Raw genomic sequence first — 20,573 nt, 5'->3', positions numbered from 1 at the left:
TATTAATAACTTTTCAAAATATTGTAATTTTAACTATTATGATTGATTTTTTAATATTCTTTTCTTTTTTTTCTTAATGATTTAAAATTTTCTAATGTAATTAAATAACATTCTTTGTATTACAGATCTATTGGGAGGAAAATCCATCAATTGATAGTGCAAAATGGAGTGCATAATTGATTCATCTAGTGCATTTGTACAGACGCGTGACTAAATGGTATATGATCCCTAATATATATAATAATGTATTACGGATTATATATCAAAACATTCACAGTTGGGATGGTTTAACAACCAATTAATTAGTATGGGATATCATACCTATTACAATTGATTTATGAACGTGTATAATGATATTAGATCTTTAAAAAAGGGTTACGACCGAATCGATTACTCTCTTTTCAAAACAATTGTTCAAAAAGTTATCTCCCTCTTTTGAATTTCTTTTATAACTTGTCTGGGAGGCATTGGTTGTATGATGGAGTTGTAAAAATGAAAATACAGAAATTAATTATTTTCTTCACAAGGATTTCAACTAATTTTCATCAAAACCAAACTAATGCACATATGAGCCTTTTTAAATTGAGCATTTGGAGTTAGAGAATAGATTTTAATTTGCGGTCCATTGAGTTAATAAATAAATAAATAAAAGTCTTTTATAAATAAGCATTTGATTAGAAATTTTGGGCTAAGAAAATATAACTATAGTTTTTTTTGGTAAATAAAATATAACTAAAGTTAATCTCCAAATATTTACCATCTGTCAAAAAAACTTACATTACTCGAACAAAGTTTGTATTAAATCCATTTGAGTCAGGAGTTTTATTAGGAAATGAATCTTGAAATAGAGGTAGGTAAGGAAATGAATCTTGAAATAGAAAGGGCTACAACAAACAACAAATTGTAGCCCAGAATGTAATGAAAATATTGCATAATTTTCTGTTTAACTAAAGTTGGATCATTCATCCCCACTCGCTTAGCTGATGCTTATAAACAACAAATTCGCCTAACTTTGATGCTTCTAACGAAAAAGATATAACTTTTTTATCACCATGGCAAGGCAAAAAAAAAAAAAAAATAGCGTTTTTGTTGTGGAATTTGTTCATTTGTGATTGGAAGCATGTTTGTTAACAAAAAAAATCTATTACAAGATTTTTGAAAGCAAAAGTATAAAACATAATAAATAAATGTTACAAAATTGAGTAATAAAATGACTAAAAAAAGTCTGTTATAATGTTTTTGCTACAGTGCAATTTTTTTGAGAAATACCAATTATTATTATTATTATTTTTTCTTCTATTGAATTTCTTTTCGACAATAAACACCACTCACAACGCAAAACACAGAACAAAAATGATTGTCATACCCGCCCTTAAAAGAATGATTCTTAATGGTCTTTAAGACGTGCAAGCGTGAATAACATATATATATATATATTAACTCTTAACTTTGTGTTCTTAGGATTTAAAGAGAGACAGTCACTGAAATGGTTATGGTAGAATTCCTAAGCAATTGAAGGCCCTGCTTGGATTGATTCTTCCAAAATATTTTTCTGTTTTTATAGTTACAAAAAACTAAAAACTCCTAAATTGGTCTACTTGGTTCTGTTTTTTAAAAACTGTTTTTGAAAAACTGAGATAAATGAGTTAAGGTTTTTGGAGAACAACTTTGGGCTGTTTTCTGAATTTTCTAAAACCTTTTATTAGTTAAGGGAAAACACGGAGAACACTTTGTTCGCTTAAAAAAAATGACGGACCCTTCTCGTTTATAACCTCAGCCATACAAGCCCTCCTTACAATCTCTCTTCAAGCATTTTCTCTCAAATTTCTTAGTTACAGTCTCTCTTTAACCCATCTTTCAGTTTCTTGAACCTCGTCTAATGATGGTCGATCTGCGCTTCTCTGCCTACAGTTGTCTCTCTTCGTTCGGGTAAAACTCTCTCACAAATTCATTGATATTCCGTGGTTGTTCACACTTCCGATTTGGGTTGAGGGTTGATGATTTTCTTTGGTTGTGTTGGATTTTCTGTGGTTGTTTACACTTCCAATTTTATGTGCTTTGGTTAAGGATTAATTATTTGACCTGTTGGATTTGGTTGTGTTGGGTTGAGGTTTGATTATTTACTTTAGTTGTTAACACTTTCAATTTGGTTTGATTGTCTACAATTTGAACTGTTTGTAATCTTATTTAATTATGGTTAGATAACAAACACCACTAAAAACCCATTAAGGATTTGAACTCTCCCCAATCTTTCTTGATATTGGTATGTGATTATTCATATTTGGGTTCTCTGTTGAATGTGAATAGGATAATTTTATTGGATAATTTCCTCCTCCTTTTTTTAAATTTTTTTAATTAATTTGCATCATTTATTGACTTTTGATTTCCGGTCTCTGTTATTTTATATTTGTTCAATCTTGGTATAACGACCCAAAAAGATACCAAAAGAATAATAATAATAATAATAATAATAATAATATATAAAATTTTCGGCATGACCTCCGTAGAAAAAGTCCCTCTACAACCTGTTGAAGTACATAAAAATGTAATGGCCTCTCTTGGACCTTCAAAACTAATTTAACCTGTCCCAACACACCATGCAAATAATACATTTCAACATTTCTTTCATCCATTCATTATGCCTCAACATAGCTCATTTTATGGTGCAGCAACCACATACCATTTAATCCAAATATCATAATTACAGTCCCAAAAACATAGCTAAGATCAAAATTCCATGTCTTACAATATTTAGACAACGTTTATTAAAGTTACAGCCCTTGAATATAATTTTTTTTTTCCTAAAGGACAGAAATTATATATATATCAAGTTAAAAGTACAATTACACACGAGGAGAACCCTCAAAATATCCCACAAATAGAGGGATACAGCCAGAAAACCCTAGATAACATAGAGATTCAAGACACTATGATATCCTGAAGGCATACCCTCAAGACATCCATATCATCCCAAATAATACGTTTAACCAAAATAATATAGTCTCTAGGACCCTCATAATGTAAACGACGATTTCTTTCATTCCAAAGGAAATACAAAGTGGCAGAAAACACCATCCTAAGCATCTTGTTTCTGAAAGAGTTAATCTCCAATTGTTGCACTAATGTTGTCTTAAATCTCTCCATGGATAAGCAATCTGTAATGTCCCAACTTAGAATCTCCCCCAAACTAGACCATACCTTCTTTGCATACACACACTGACAGAAAGCGTGTTCAGTACTCTCCACATTCACCAAACAGAAAACACATATAGACACTAACTGAACTCCCCTTCTTTGTAGATTAGAATGAGTCAAAATCCCTTCTTAAAGAGTTAACGTTGCACGAATTGACCATCTAGGTCTTCCCCTATTCCAACGCAATTTAACCTAACTAACTTATGGTTTAGAGCTCCTACAAACCTCTCACGCAGCTCTAAATTTAAACTCTTCCCTTTGCCACAACACCTTATCTGATCCACCAAGAATATTGAACTGTTTACAGAACTAAAGTACCTCCTGAAGCTCATCAAAAAATTTAGACATATCCTATGAGTTATTTGTAATTAAATAATTTAGGGCTGTGTCCTTCACATGATTCAAAGTTCTCAACATCCTATAACTAAATCTCTGGGATAAAAAACCTTCACACCAGGGATCTAAGAACAATTCAATGGAAGAACCATCACCAATTCTATAACTGCAGCCTACCAACATCATCTCCCTTACTGCAACAACATTCTTCCAGATAGATGAGTATGAATTACAAACCACAGCCTTCCAATAAGTTGTATTCATAACATAGTAATTTCTAAACCAAGCCACCCACAGCCTATCCTTTGAGATCAGAAAGTTCCACGCCAGAGAACACTTTGCTGCTCTATCAATATCCATTAATCTTCTGATACCAAATCCCCCTTCAGCTTTAGGAGAAGTAATTTTCTTCCACCCTAAACCATGGAGCTTTTTAACATTATCCACATGCCCCTAAATGAAGTTTCTCATCCTTCTCTTAATAGTATTGATCACTGTGGTAGGCAAAGAAAACACAGACGTCCAATAATGCACCAGGGGAGTGATGACTGCCCTTACCAATTCCACTTTCCTAGCCAAAGACAGGTTCAACCCTGCCCAAGTAGTGGTAGCTGCTATCATTTTCTCTGTAAGTGGTTTATAGTCTCTAATCTTCATAGCCTTATCAGAAATAGGAAGTCCCAGGTACTTGAATGGAAGTTTGCCTAGCTTGCATCCCAAGAGAGATAATACAGATTTGCTTCTCTTTACTGTCTTTGTTAGATAAACTTCAGACTTTTCTTTGCTAACCCCCAGACCAGAGCTAATTTCAAAATTGTTCATAAGCCTCTTCAAAGTCACAACACTGCCCAAATTAGCTCTAACCACTACCAACAAATCATCTGCAAAGAACTGATGTGAAACAGGTACCCCAGCCTTTCTAGCAGCCTCAGAAATCACTAATGTACCTCTGTTAACTTCAAATGCAAACATACTTGAAAGGTATTCTATCACCAAGGTAAATAAGAGGGGAGATAAAGGGCAGCCTTGTCTCAATCCCCTACTTGGTTGAAAATACCCTGCAGGACTACCATTAATCAACAAAGAGAACCATAAGTTGAGATACACTCTTTTATCCACCCAATCCATCTAGTACCAAAGGCAAACTTATTCAGCAACTGGAACAAGAAGTCCTATTTTACTGAATCATAAGCCTTTTTGATGTCCACTTTCCATGCAATAGTTGGTTTTGTATGCTTGTGTCAAAAACCTTTCAACAACTCATGAGCCAAAATGATATTATCTTGGATTTTCCTTCCCTTGATAAAAGCATTTTGTTCTTGTCCCACCAAATTTCCAAGAGAATCACTAAGTCTAACTGCTAGAATTTTAGTGATGATTTTATACAGAACATTGCAGAGGGAAATAGGTTAGAACTCCCATACTTTAATAGCTTCTTTCTTCTTTGGTATAAGAGTAATGAAGGTGCTGTTAATACCTTTGCCAATAACTGGATTCTGAAAAAAATGCAGCACAGCCTTAGTGACATCCTCTTCCACAATTCTCCAAAACTGTTGGTAAAACCTGGGTGTAAAACCATTAGGTCCCGGAGCTTTATCAGCCCCTATTCCAAATACAGTTTGATTTACCTCTAACCTGGTGATAGGAGCCTCAAGAGCAGTAGCTTCTACCACTATCAGTTTTTTCCTAATAAAATTTTCCGATACTTGACTATCAGTGCAGTTTGGTTCAGTAAAAAGGTCCCTGAAGTGATTAATCAGCCTGTCCTGAATGATGTTTGTATCATAAGTGAGAACTTCATCCCATCCTCCAACACAGTGATGTTATTACATGTTATGTGTTGCTTGATCCTTTGATAAGAAAAACTTAAAATTTATGTCAAGATCCTTTACCCATCTAATTCTAGCCTTCTGAGCAAGAATTACAGCCTCATTGGTTAATGCAGATTCAAACTCTATCCTAGCATTAAATTCCTTTTGAATACTATCAGTATCCATTGGCTTTTGCTGTACATCCATTTGGCAGGCCTCAAGGTTACTTCTGGCTTTGTATACACCCTCAAACATAGAACCAAACTTCATAGCATTCCAATTTTTAACAACAGCTTTTGTGATCTTCAGTTTCTGCCACAAGATCTGAATTGGATCCCCTTTTACTTTCCTCTTCCAAGCTTCTTCCACCACTTGAGTAATAATAGGTTGAGCATTCCACACTTGAAAAAACCTGAATGGTTTAGGACCCGAAGCTATGTTATCTTGACACTGCACACACAATCCCCAGTGGTCAGAAATTAAATGAGGGGTTAACAGTACTTGTGAAGCAGGAAAAAAGTTATGCCAGGCATCATTCATAAAAGCTCTATCCAATTGGCCATAAATCCTATGTTTGCCATACTGATTGTTACACCATGTGTGGCTTCCATTCAATACTGGTATGTCAGTAATGCCTAAAACATCAATTAACTGATTAAATTCTCTGAGAACCCAGGAGGATGATCTTTCCCACCCTTCTTTTCATGATTATCCCTCACAATATTCCAATCACCAATTAAAATCCAAGCCCTGTGTACTATTTGATAAAAGTGTAGCAAATCTCTCCATAACTGCCTTCTTTCGACTATTGAGTTTGCCGCATAGACAATTGCTGCAAAAAACTTCCCTTCTCTAGCTCTAACTGTGACTTCCAGCAATATAACTTGAGCCCTAATATCATGGATCTGGACATCAAACACCAAAGGATCCCAACCACACCATATCCTACCACCATGATGAGCACTATAGTTATTTATCCATCTCTAATTTTGTTTGAGTCTCTGTAAGATAGCTTAGAATATAGACTCATGCACTCTAGTTTCAACCAAACCAACCAAAGATAAGGGGAATTTGCTCAACCAATTCTTGACTTCCAATTGCATCTGTTTCATGTTGAGCCCCCTTACATTCAAAGACCTATCATTAAGTCAAAGGATCTGGTGGGTTTGCAGCCACCATCCCTCTAGTAAGTCTAATGTTCTCTGTGTCAATCTCAACCTTCTTATTTTTTTTTTTATTTTGCTTTTTGGACATGACTTGATTAGTTCCAGATTGCTCCCCAACTTTAAATCCCTCCTCCTTTGAACATAATGGATTGGATACATAGTTATTAGGACAATTTGATTTAACAACACCCTCCTCCTTCATATCAGAGATAGGTAAAACCACATTCACATTGTCATCAGAAATTGTTTCATTAAGAATAATGGTATTCACCTTAGCACTAACTGAAAATGCTTCCTCCAGTGTAAGACTTGCCAATGGATAGTACACTCCCTTTTCTGTTGGCTTCTGATTTCTTACTTCTACTGAAGGTACATTGTCCAATTCTTCACACACCATCAACTGGTTAGACTCAGCTTTTCCACCATCGATTTTCTCATCATTCTGCCGAACAAAATTAGTTCCCTCTACTTCTACTTAATTTTCCACTGGCACAAACTTACCCTTCTGTTTTACCACCCATTCAGCATCTGCAATGGGCACTTATTTTTAGAGTGATCATACCCCTTACATTTCTTGCAAATCCTAGGTCTCCAATCACATTCCATTCTGATGGCACATTCAATGCCATGAACATTAATTTTCACTTCTTCAGGTATTTCTTCGAACACATCAATCTCTACTTGAACTTATACAAACCCTCCTTTTTTTCCTTGATAATGTCATTTCATCAGGGAACAATGGATTGGAGAATTTGGAACAAACCCTAGCAATAGTCATTGAACTCCTGCAATGCATTGGTAATCCTATTAACCTAATCTACACAGGAATCGAACCCAATACTTCTCTTTCAAGATTAACATTCCTGTCCCATTTTTTAAAAATCATTGGCCGCCCTTGATAAGTGTGGATTCTCTGCAAGATCGAATTATTCATCTCCTCATTCTCGAACCTGGCTATGAAAAACCCATCCGGCAAAGAAACCAAATTGAATTTTCCGAAACTCTTCCATACTCTATGTAAAAATTCTTCAAAATGGGGAAAATAAGGCCGTTTTCCAATCAAGTATCCCACCACCGAATACTTCCAATAATCCACCTCTTCTTCAACTTCTTCATCAGGGATATGGATTACATCTTCGTTTCTACTCTCTTCCATAAAAGGCAATTTCTTCAACTGGGTCGTAGAGGACTGAAAAAAACTAGTCCATGAGGTTTTTTTAGGATCAACTGTATGGGGTTTATCCACCCCCATCGGCGGCATGGAGGAAGAACCCTCCTCCTTCATCATTCACACGCCAATCCCAAGTGAACCTTGGAGGTCACCGGTGTCCGAAGCCCTAGAGCCGTGGCTTCGTCCGAGAAACCTAAGTCGCTTCAGTTGAGAGAAAAGGTTGACTTTTTTGTGTTCAACCCTAAATCCATGAATATAATTATAATAACAAGAGTCCATAAGTCTTAGTACAGAATACAATATGCTAAGTTTTACAAAAATAGTGGGACTTAGATACAAAAATAATAAAATGATCATCTAATCCATACTAGGCCTGTGGTGGAACGTCATCCGCCACTTCCTTCCGGTTTCCTGAAAAATGTTAATAAATAGAGGGGTGAGCCAGCCGCTCAGTAGAAGGTGCCTAAGACACACCTCTTAAAACCCCCGTGAATCCAAACAAAGAATAGAGGAGAGGGAAATGGGATCACACCATTCCAGGGAAATAAAATAATAACATCAACTACAATAACCAAAGTCATGAATGAATCATGCCTTACTATAGAGTGCAATGCCATGCAATGTCACTTCTCATTTTTTTTTCAAAACCTTTTTCGTCATCATTTCCAAACCGTTAGTGCAACTCGGACCATGACAACTCCATGGTGCCACGAGAGAAGGATTTGCTAACTGTCCCAGACCCATGGCAACTCCATGGCATTATTTGGGGCCCAGGTAACTCAACCACGCAAGGGCACTCTCCCCAATTGCCTCTAGGCCACACTAACGCCACGGTCACTAGGCAACTCCTAGGTGGTCAAGTTTTTCGCAAACCCTTTCAAAACTTTTTCCCAAAAACCCATTTCATTTCTTTCAAAACCATATTCCCATTTCTTTCCCAATGAAGTGCATGGGTACTTTATGCTTCACAATGTCATGCCAATAAAGAATTTCATTCTTTGCAAGTTAAATATTCACAATATACATGCCTTGTAGAAAATTTCTAAAATTTTACATTATATTTCTAATTTACAAAATTTAGCACATAAAACACAATAGGCATGAAATTATCATTACTTTAGCATGTTTATTCATCATATACCAACTAACAATTATTCACACCCCATATACAACATATGACAAATATTGTATGAAATATACACAAATTAGGCATGTTATAGCACAAATTATGAAGAATTAACTCACAAAGTCCAAGAAATTGTGGATTAGAAACCCCTACCTCTTAATTGAAGAAAAACCCCAAAATCCCCAAAATCGAGCCTTAATTTCGAAATCTAAGGGTTGGGCTAAATGGTGCTTGGCTCCTATCAAATCGACGGCCTCAACAAGCTCTCAGACTTAGCTTCACAAGGTTCTAAAAAATTCCAAAGGGATAAAACTAGATCAAGCCTAAAATATGGAGGGGAAAAAAAGAAAAAATGAAATGCTGAGAGGGAGAGATATTTCGTAGAGAGAAGAAAGAGAAGCAAAAATGGGTCTGTAATGACCCATTAGTCATTATAATGACTTAAAGTAAGAGTGGGTCCTGCAGCAAAAATCAAAAAATTATTTTAACATATATATATATATATATATATATATATATATATATATATATATATAAAATCATAAACATTAGGGTAAAGTTCAAAAAAAACCCTTGAACTATGGGCCATTTGCAACTAACCCCCCTGAACTACAAATAACCCCCTTGAACTATCAATTTGTTGCAATTAAGGACAACAATAACTTTTCCGGGCAAACTCCATCACCGAAAATGTTAAATGACATTAATGCCCTTATACAAAACAACGTAGTTTTATTAAACTTTCTTAGGCCTAAATTAAACCTAGTGACATGGCAGATTGTAATCTGAAGAGCCAATAACAAATTAGCACCTCAGCAAGCACTTTATCAACAACCTTAGGTATAAAGATGTGAACCACCTCAGCTATATCTCATTCTCCCTTTGTGCTGACTCGCTTAGAGACCACCAAGCTTCTGAAGCTAAGGATCTCTCTCTCTCGATCTTTTTAAATTTATTTTCTTTAGCAAAATTAAAGCAGCTACCCATGGAAACGTATTGAAGAAACCCTTACCTGCTGATCAATCTCTTTCCAAAACCCATTCCCTTAATTCTTCAATTTGAACCACTCTTTCTTCTCTCCCTCTGTCTGTAAATTTATACATATAAATCGCCCTTGTGCATCTGACATAATCGATCTAGCTGGAATTCCAAAAACTATTGGCAAAGTAAATGATGGGCTCATGGTGGTGATGTGATTCCGGTGGAATCAACCATGGTGATGCAATTCCGGCGAGGCTAAAAAGACGATCGGTTGAGAAAGATTTCTCTGTTTTTTTTTTTTTTTTAATTATTAGTGTCGTTTCTCTGATGATGGAGATGACGACGCCGATGCCTATTTGACATAGTTGTATAACAAAATTTCAAGAAATTCGATATATATATGTATATATATATATATATATATATATATATATATATATATATATATATATATATATCATCTGGCCTAAAATCAGGGATCCAAGCTTCATCGATTGATCAAATCAATGATTGGAGAGTTGAGAAAACATGAGTTGTGATATTTGTTGTCATCGAGAGAGAGAGACCAAATCCATATATCCATATATATATATATGTATATATATATAGATAAACACAAATACAAATTAGGGTAATGGATTTAGGTAATAAAGGCTTTTTGGTATTTTTGTATGACAAGGGTGAAATGGGCATTTAGGAAAAAAAATGGCTTGCACGTGCCTGATTAGGGTCAAAAAATTTCTGTCGGTGACCAGAGTGGGTAAATTGCAACGAAGTACAATAGTTCAGGGGTTAATTGCATTTTTTTTAGTTCAGTTTATTGCATTTTGGCCAATAGTTCAGGGGGTTTTTTTGTACTTTACGCTAAACATTATATTCTCCCCAACTTTAAAAGATTTCGTCCTTGAAATCAAGCCACACCTGAGGGAGAAAACAACCCTAGATACTTGGAGCAAACCTCTTATTCGAGCTCCCAAGTAGCCTCCTCAACTCCGTGATGCCTCCAAAGAACCTTTACCAATGGTATCATCTCGTTCCTCAACACCTTCTACCGTGTGTCAAGTATCTGAACTGGTCTCTCCTCGTAGAAAACATCCTCATCAATGTCAACCTCAACCCAGCTCAAAATATGAGATGGATCCAGTTCGTACTTCCATAGCATCGATACATGAAAAACATTATGGACTCTGTCCATCTATGGTGGCAATGCCAATCCGTAGGCAACCTCTCCTATACGGTCCAAGATCTCAAAAGGTCCAATGAATCGTGGCGACAACTTGCCACTCTTCCCAAACCTCATCAACCCCTTCTGTTGAGAAACCCGAAGAAAAATATGGTCACCCACCTCAAAGGATAGCGGCCGTCTCCGCCTATCCACATAACTCTTCTGTCAGCTTTAAGTTGTAAGCAACCTCTGTTTGATCAGCTTAATCTTCTCAGTAGTCTCAAGTACAATGTTGGGTCCTAAAGCGGCTGTTTGCCTACCTCAGTTCAACAAAAAAGAGACCAATAAGGTCTACCATACAACGCCTTAAATGGAGCCATCTGAATACTCGGCTGATAACTGTTGTTGTAGGCAAACTCAATAAGTGGAAGGTGATCGTCCCAACTACCTCCCAAATCAAGCATACTTGCCCGAAGTATATCTTCTAAGATCTGGATGGTACGCTCCGACTTGCCGTTCGTCTGTGGATGAAATGTCGTATTGAAATGCAACGGTGAGGCAAACGCTATGTGAAGTCCTTCCCAAAACTTTGAGGTGAACTTGGCATCTCTATTTGAAATAATAGACACTGGAACTCCGAGCAACCTGACAATCTCTTTCACATATAGCACACTAAGTGCCTTTATGTCATCTGTTACCTTAATAGGCAAAAAGTGAGCCGTCTTGGTCAACCTATCAATGATGACCCATACAGCTTCATTTCCCCTCCGTGACATAAGAAGACCTGTCACAAAAACCATAGCAATCTGCTCCCATTTCCACTGCGTTACAGGCAATGGCTGTAATAAACCAGCTAGTCTCTAGTGCTCGGCCTTCACTTGTTGACAGGCAAGGCATCTGGCCACAAACTGTGCAACATCCTTCTTCATTCCATTCCACCAATACTGACGTCTCAAATTGTGATACATCTTGGTACCACCTGGATGAACTGCAAAGCAGGAAGTATGAAACTCCCGTAAGACTTCCTCGCGACAAACTGTAAGAACAACCAATAAACCCTTGAATCGAAGACCTTCATCTACATGTAAGGTCTAATCTTTCACTATCTCACCACTGGAGATTAATGTGTAAATGGCATCCAAATCCGGATCCTGTCTCTATGACTCAATCACTCGTCCGACAAGAGTAGGCTGAGTCACGAGACTAAATAAGAATGCTGACTCACTGCCATCATCATCATCGAAGCAATAAAATCCCATTTTTGCAAAATCTTCAAGCATCTTCCACTTTCGAATGGCTAAACTAGCCAAAGTCCCACGGGATTTTCGGCTTAAAGTATCATCTACCACATTTGCCTTACCCGGATGATACTGCAAATCAAAGTTGTAGTCTTCCAAGAACTCAACGCATTGCCTCTGTTTGTTGTTCAAGTCGTTTTGGGAGAAAAGACACTTGAGACTCTTGTGGTCAAAGAACACCTCAAATCTCTCACCATACAAATAGTGTCTCCAACACTTCAAAGCAAACATGATTGCCGCTAGCTCTAAGTCATGAGTAGGGTAGTTAAGCTCGTAAGTCTTCAACTGTCGAGACCCATAAGTCACTACTCTACCATCCTGCATCAATTTACAACCCAAACCATCATGTGAAACGTCACAATAAATCACATAACCCAAGCCACGCTCGGGTATCACTAAGACTGGAGCTGTAGTCAATCTTGTCTTCAACTCTTGAAAGAAAGACTCACAAGCTTCATTCCATGTAAACTTAATTCCCTTTCGGGTCAATCTAGTCATAAGAGCTACTAGACAGGAAAAATCCTTCACAAATTACGATAGTAGCCCGCTATACTAAAAAACCTTTGGATCTCAAAAACATTCTTGGGTTGCTCCCAATTCAGAACTACTTCTATCTTTGAAGGATCAACTGAAACCCCACCTTCTAAAACAACATGCCCAAAAAATTTCACCTCTTATAACCAAAACTCACACTTTTCATATTTGGCATACAAACGGTGTTCCCGTAGAATTTGCAACACTATACTCAAATGGATCTCGTGCTCCTCCTAAGATCGTAAATACACAAGGATATCATCCACGAACACTTCCACAAACTGGTCCAGATAATCATGGAAGACACGGTTCATTAGATCCATGAATACCGCTGGCACATTAGTCACGCCAAAGGGCATAACAAGGAACTCATAATGCCCATACCATGTATGGAACGCTGTCTTCGGGATATCCTCATCCCTAACCCGTAACTGATCATAGCCTGACCTCAAGTCAATCTTCGAAAAACAGCAAGCTCCCCTCAACTAGTCAAACAAATCATCTATCCTTGGCAAATGATACTTGTTTTTGATAGTAGCATGATTCAACTTCCGATAATCAATGCACAACCTCAAGAAACCATCTTTCTTCTTAGCAAACAAGACCAGTGCATCCCACGGTGATACACTTGGTCGAATGAAGCCTTTCATCCTCAAATCATCAAGCTGTTTCTTTAATTCTTCCAACACCACTAATGCCACAAGATACGGTGCAATAGAAATCGATACGGTACCGGGCATCAAATCAATAGTAAACTCCACCTTTCGATATGGAGGCAACTTTGTCAAGTCCTCTAAAAAAACATCCAAGAAATCATGAACAATTGCCGGATAATCCTTTTCCACAACATCATCTTCTTCAGCTAATAAACTAGCCAAGAAGCAATCACCATGACCTCTTCCACGAATTCCATAAAACAATGAAGTGTAGGAATCACTCCGATCTCTTATGAAAAAGAAGCAATCTCCCTTGGGAGTACAAACTGTGACTTTTCCTCTGAAACAATCGATCGTAGTATGAAATGAAGCTAACCAATTCATCCTGAGAATGACATTAAAACTTGTCATCTCCAAGAGGATAAGGTCAAACACAAAAGTCCTTCTAGCTATCACGACGGAACAACTCACAACTCGGCTCAAGGACACTAAAACCCCAACTGGCGTATCAACACAAAACGCTCGATCCATGAAACTGACCTCTAACCCTGATGCAAGTGCAAATGATGATTAGATGAAGGAATGAGATACACCAGAATTAAACAGAACACGAGCCCAAGAACCAAACACTAGGAAAATACCTCGGAGAACTGATGGACCAGAAGACGTATCAGCCTGCGTAAGTGCAAAGACACGTCTCTTTGGTGCCTGTGCCTATGAACTGCAAACCTGAACACCTGACTACTGTGCTGACATAGTAGGAGTATCTCTCCTAGCTGGTCGTGAGTCCGCATAAACTTTGAAGTACTGTGCCGTTATCAATGGCCTCATTTGGTAATGAAGACTAGAAACAAACTTCCTTGTTTTGTCAACCTCATTTCTCACTAACTCAGGAGCAAAGCGAGAAAGAGAGGTGAACTTGTTTTTGTATTCCGTCACTGACATATTGCCTTGTATAAGATCATCAAACTGTTTCCTTAACTCCCACCTCTTGGTAATCGAAAAATACTTTTCATAGAATAGCTCCTTGAACATATCCCAACTCATGTCCTCCACCTTGTGCTGGTTAGTGACCGACTTCCACCAAAGCTTGGCGTCCTTAGAAAATTTGTAAGTGGCCAAAGTGATTTTCAACTGATCATCTAACACATTCATAGAAATTAAGTGGTTTTCCACTTGGTCGAGATAATCATCCGCTACCATTGGATCTACACAACCCTCAAACATCACTGGTATAAGCTTCACAAACCCTGAAATCAACTTGAGACGTTTTTGCATTTCCGTCTCCTCTGTCTAAACTACCAGTTGTGGTACCGACTATGGAAGAGAAGCAATCGTAGCCCTCAAAGCATTCTGCAACAAACGATTCAGTACCAGTTCAGCCGAACCTTCACCCTCTTTAATGGGCGTTTCAACATCGTCCCTTCTAGTGGAAACACCTCTTAGGGGAATCAAGCCCCTAAGAAGTGTATCCTCTTCAACTAGTTCCGCAGGATTGGAGCTAGAGCTTTCACCAACATTACCCCTTGTCGGCCTAGAGCCAACTCCCCTTGGTTCCTTTCGCTATGGCATTGTGCTAAAAAAAAAAAAGAAAATGAGAAAATGGTTCAATAACAATGACACTAAGGTCCAACCGAGAACGACTCAACACAAAATGATACTATACTAACACTTAGCATGCAAGGTTATACAATAAGCACATTGGCATAAACACATAAGCACGTTAGCACGTAAACAGTTAAGCATGCTTTTCAAATAACAAAACACTTTAGCAAATAGCCACATAGATAGGCAAATAACTTCCCACACAATCTTATGCAGACTTTACTCGTCGTCCTAAGGGTTTTTGAACCATCACTCTGATACCAAATTTGGAACAATCCAAAAAGATACCAAAATAATAATCATAATAATATATATAATTTTCGGCATGACCTCCGTAGAAAAAGTCCCTCTACAACCTGTTAAAGTACATAAAAATGAAATGGCATCTCTTGGACCTTCAAAACTAATCTAACATGTCCCAACACACAATGCAAATAATATATTTCAACATTTCTTTCATCCATTCATTATGCCTTAACATAGCTCATTTTATGGTGCAACAACCATATAACATTTAATCCAAATATCATAATTATAGCCTAAAAACATGGCTAAGATCAAAAGTCCATGTCTTTCAACATTTAGACATCGTATATTAAAGTTACAGCCCATGAATATAATTACAATAACAAGAGTCCACAAGTCTCAATATAGAATACAATATGCTAAGTTTTACAAAAATAGTGGAACTTAGATACAAAAATAATAAAATGATCATTTATTCTATACTAGGCCTGTGGTGGAATGTCATCCGCCGTTTCCTTCTCATTTCCTGAAAAATGTTAATAAATAGAGGTGTGAGCCAGCCGCTCAGTAGAAGGTGCCTAAGACACACCTCTTAAAACCCCATAAATCCAAACAAAGAATAGAAGACAGGGAAATGGGATCATAGCATTCTAGGGAAATAAAATAATAACATCAACTACAATAACCAAAGTTATGAATGAACCATGTCGTGCTATAAAGTGCAATGTCGCTCCCCATTTTTTTTTTTTCAAAACCTTTTTCGTCATCATTTCTAAACCGTTAGTATAACCCGGCCCATGGCAACTCCATGGCGCCACGAGAGAAGGATTGGCTAACTGTCCCTAACCCATGGCAATTCCATGGCATCATTTAAGGCTCAGGTAACTCAACCACGCTAGGGCGCTCTCCCCAATTCCTTCTAGGCCACACTAACGCCACGGTCCCTAGGCAACTCCTAGGCTGCCGAGTTTTTTGCAAACCCTTTCAAAACTTTTCCCCAAAAACCCGTTTCATTTCTTTCAAAACCATATTCCCATTTCTTTCCCAATGAAGTGGATGGGTGCTTCATACTTCACAATGTCATGCCAATAAAGAATTTCATTCTTTGCAAGTTAAATATTCACAATATACATGCCTTGTAGAAAAATTTTAAAATTTTACATCATATTTCTAAGTCACAAAATTCAGCACATAAAACACAATAGGCATGAAATTATCATTACTTCAGCATGTTTATTCATCATATACCAACTAATAATTATTCATACCTCATATACAACATATAACAAATATTGCATGAAATATACACAAATTAGATATGTTATAGCACAAATTATGAAGAATTAACTCACAAAGTACAAGAAATTGTGGATTAGAAATCCTTACCTCTTAATTGAAGAAAAGCCCCAAAATTCCCAAAATCAAGCCCTAATGTCAAAATCCAAGGGTTGGGCTAAATGGTGCTTGGCTCCTATCAAATCGACGGCCTCAACGAGCTCTCCGACTTTGCTTCACAACGTTTTAACAAATTCCAAAGGGATAAAGCTAGATCAAGCCTAAAATGTGGAGGGAAAAAAAAAAAAAAAATGAAATGCCGGGAGGGAGAGATATTTCATAGAGAGAAGAAAAAGAAGCAAAATGGGTCTGCAATGACCCATTAGTCATTATAATGCCTTAAAGTAAGAGTGGGTCCCGCAGCTAAAATAAAAAAAATTCTTTTAACACACACACACACACATATATATAATCATAAACATTACACTTGGACTCAAAAGTTCATTTTTTTCCCCTGTTATTTGATGAGCAATTTTTATTTGATCTTTCTACATAGTGGTTGTGGTCCTCTTGCTATTCTGGAGAATGAAACTTAAACTAGTGTTCTGTTTTATGTTGTCAAAAGGACTTTTTTTGTTTACACCACTTTTTAAATGACAAATTTGGTTAGATCCCATTTTGTTTAGTATTGAATCTTTTATCTCTTTGGAAAATTGATTCTAGATATCTAAATTCATTATAGAGGGCATCCCTTTTTTTTTTGGTTTAGTTTATTCCAAGTGCTTCTCTCTCCTTTTGTTTTGGCACATTGATGTGTATTAGGAGTGAATATGATAGCTCCCTTTGTTTGGCACATTGATGTGTATTAAGAGTGAATATGATAGCTTGTTTAGACTTTTATTTTTGACAAATAAAGCTTATATGTTTTGTTGGTGATTCCTATTATCTACCTTTGACATTTTCAGGAGTTAATAAAATACAAATTTGTCATCACCACTTCCAAATTGGTCTTGCCTTGGTTGTATTTAAAAGATTTTGCTTCCGATTAAGTTTTTTTCTAGGTATTTTTTGAAATTTTTTACTGGATTGGAATGTGTCAATTACTTTTTAGTTTGGAATTTTCTGATTTCTTCCTCCCCTTATCCTAAACCATTGAATGGATCAAATTTACAGTACTTTATGGTTATAACTTTAGTTATGAGAATGTAGAAATATTCAATTTGAGTATCCTAACCCATTGATTGGTATGTTAGATTGTTTGGTCATGTACTGTGTTCTTATTGTTTATAAAAATGTGTTTTAGTTGTTTCATATAATCTTTTGGACTTTGCAGAGATAACTCGTTACATGATATTATGGTATGTTAGCATTTTTTCTATTTGATCTTATTTAAAAGGAAACACATCCCTCTTTTTGATTGCCTTGATTTGGTACATCTAACTATGCTCTCATATTTAGTCATCTTCATTTAATGAATTTTATTCAGTTCAATTTTTTTAAAGATGAAGATTGAGGATGTTTTTTACCATAAGAGTGTTCATTCATTTTGGATCAAGTGATCTGGTTTAGTTCAGGGGATAGAGTTGAGGATTGAGTTTTTAGTTTTTAATTTAGGAATGTTTTATCATCTGGTATTAATATGTTATGTTCAGTTGATTGCTGGACTTGCATGATTTTATTTTATTTTATTTTTTATTTTTTTTGCAGCTAGCCATGTTTGTGCTTGTAACTACGGTAGAGCATTTTTCAACTGGCATCCATTTGTGTCAATTGTGGGGAGGCTATTAATGATGATACAAACCAATTGTTTGGGTTTAGATTTGTCGGTTGCTTCATTGGGCCTGACCTTCCTTTTCAACTCTTCATGATTTGGTGATATAATTTGATAATAATATCAGACAACAAGTTCAGAAAATGTTGTTCTCTTCTTGGGGGATTTGGCAAAAAAAAATGAATGTATGGTTCACTATTCTTGATGCATCATCATCATTTATCCAAGCTTCTTTGCCGTTTTGAGTGGTCTGTCAGCCAGTCCATGTTGATTTTTCATGGAGGGTATGCCCTCTTTAAGTATGTACTAAATGCTTGATCTTTTGGTTCAATATAGCATATTCATTAATGAAAAAAAAAAATTATAGTTGAATATCATTGGATTCAATTTCTTTTGTAGAAAGTTTATTTTTATTTTTATTTTTATTTTTTTATGGATGCAATTTATGAATGAATGGGTCTTTTGATACACACATCTTATTAAATGTCTCTATCCCAATCCATGCATAATACACACGTCTTAATATTAAATATTGGTTTACTGAATGCACTTAATTTATCTGATGATGGTGCAGCACAAATGGGAGCCCTTAGAACTCATCTGACGAGTCCAATGTGGGCGTCATTCAGAGACAATGCTAGATGAAGTTACTTTTATAATTCTCCAATGTTTTGCTTTGATTAGCTATTTGTGTAATTCTCTAATATTTTGTTTTGGTTATGTATCACTAAAATTAATGTTTGTTCAACTAAAAGTGCATATGACACTTGAAGTAATTCATGTAACTCTTTTATTGTATTTAAATTTAGTCAAATTTTAATTAAACTTGATATATTGTATTTGTGCAATATTTATTAAGTTAAAGAATACTAGTTAAAATGAATTCACCTCCAACACTTATTTAAATATATATATACATATACATTAATAGTTAATTTCATAAATTAAAGAAATAAAAAAGTGAGGTACAATAATATTTTTATTTATTTTCTTAGTGCAGAAAACTATTTTCAAAAACTCATACAACCAAGTAATTTTATGAGTTTTTGTTTTCCGGAAACTGTTTTGTAAATTCTCTTAACCAAGCAGGTTTGAAATTTGAAAAAATTGAGAACTGTTCTCTATTTTGATTCTCTGAAAACTGTTCAAGAACAGTTTTCAGAAATGCAATCCAAGCAAGGCCTAAGCTTTGAACTACTTTATACATGGCCAAACCACTAATCTCGGTTAAGGGTGGTAATTCATATTGGCGTGTTGTGTTTGTGTTAACACGATTACAACACGAACACGATTAGGGCCGACATGAACACAACACGATTATTAATCGTGTCTAAGACACTTGACACGAATACGACACGATTATTACACGTGTAATACAATACGACACGCGTAACTAGTTTAATAAATGGATAAGACTTTACACTACACGAAAAGACACGTTTAAGTCATTTTTTACACGAACACGATATATTTATCTGACACGTTTAATTAATCAGGTTAATCCTGTCATAATTGTGTTTACAGGGTCAAACACGAACACAACACATTTAGTTAGCGAGTCAATCGTGTCGATACGATTACGAAACAAATACGATTAGCTCAAACCCAAACCCTCTTATCTCGTGTCATATTCGTGTCGTGTTGTGTTAGTGTGTAGTGTCAAATATTGTTACCCCTAATCTCAGTAGACTAAATACCAAACACTATAGGAAGGAAGTCATGATGGATAGCCCAAAATTTGGAAAACTTAAGAGGGTGGATTTCCTAGGTTCATTTAAATCCAACTTAACTGCCGCAAGAGAATGATCAGACACATCAAGGGGTAAAAAAAACACACTTATTGTTGGATGTAAAATATTTTTCAGAAAATATTTTTTTATTTTCTGGTGTTTAGTTGTCATAAAAAATAAGAAAAAATATATTAAAATTTAACAAAAATAATTTACCCATCAATTTTCAGTAAGTCATTTTACATGTCCTGTCGATATGAGGAGCCCAACTTTCTTAGTTACCCTTCCTTTAAGAATATAATTTGATGGTGTTTGTCACCTGAGAGAATCCATAGTAAAACGATCATGGAGAAACTAATCGAAAAATAGAATGTGATAAATGTCTTCTTTCCTTAGTTGAGTAAGAATCATAAATAATAATTAAAAAAAAAAAAAATTCTATACATTAATCACGGGGAGAAGCAAAACAATGGATCAATTGGGCATTGAACTATAGACATTGGATTC

The 20,573-nt window shown here is 36.0% G+C and overlaps 1 long non-coding RNA gene across 3 annotated transcripts; it reads left to right on the top strand.

The window, feature by feature from the left end:
* The first annotated feature begins 1,367 nt into the window (after positions 1-1,367).
* Positions 1,368-19,184, top strand: LOC132306396 (uncharacterized). 3 transcript variants are annotated; one of them, XR_009481966.1, is made up of 3 exons: positions 1,441-1,929; positions 18,273-18,635; positions 18,911-19,184. It is a non-coding gene; the product is annotated as an uncharacterized LOC132306396 (long non-coding RNA). The 3 variants fall into 3 exon arrangements; XR_009481967.1 differs by having other exon boundaries at positions 1,442-1,929; positions 18,273-18,620; XR_009481965.1 differs by lacking the exon at positions 18,273-18,635 and having other exon boundaries at positions 1,368-1,929.
* Positions 19,185-20,573: the final 1,389 nt, after the last annotated feature.

This window comes from Cornus florida, unplaced genomic scaffold (assembly GCF_030987335.1).
Source record: "Cornus florida cultivar Cherokee Brave unplaced genomic scaffold, ASM3098733v1 CherokeeBrave_3.0.0_Hap2_Chr05, whole genome shotgun sequence".
Lineage (NCBI taxonomy): Eukaryota > Viridiplantae > Streptophyta > Magnoliopsida > Cornales > Cornaceae > Cornus > Cornus florida.
The sequence above is the reverse complement of the archived record's forward strand: the minus strand, read 5'-3'. Positions and strand labels throughout refer to the sequence as shown.